We start from the raw sequence: 217 nt of genomic DNA on the forward strand, positions 1-217 counted from the left end.
AACATTCCCCATCACCCCCACTCCCACCCCAACATTATGACTGAACATTCCCTGGTGGAGCCTCCCTGGAAGTTCTACCTGAGGAATGAAGCAACCTCTTGGTAGGGCTTGTTCTCTTCATGTGCCAGTGCCACTGGGGTCGCTGTCCGTTTTTTTGTTCAGTCACTGGTCATGCTGGACTTGCTTACTTTTCCCCAAAGAGTCAAAGGGCAGAGGC

This window comes from Buceros rhinoceros, unplaced genomic scaffold (assembly GCF_000710305.1).
Source record: "Buceros rhinoceros silvestris isolate BGI_N320 unplaced genomic scaffold, ASM71030v1 scaffold37078, whole genome shotgun sequence".
Lineage (NCBI taxonomy): Eukaryota > Metazoa > Chordata > Aves > Bucerotiformes > Bucerotidae > Buceros > Buceros rhinoceros.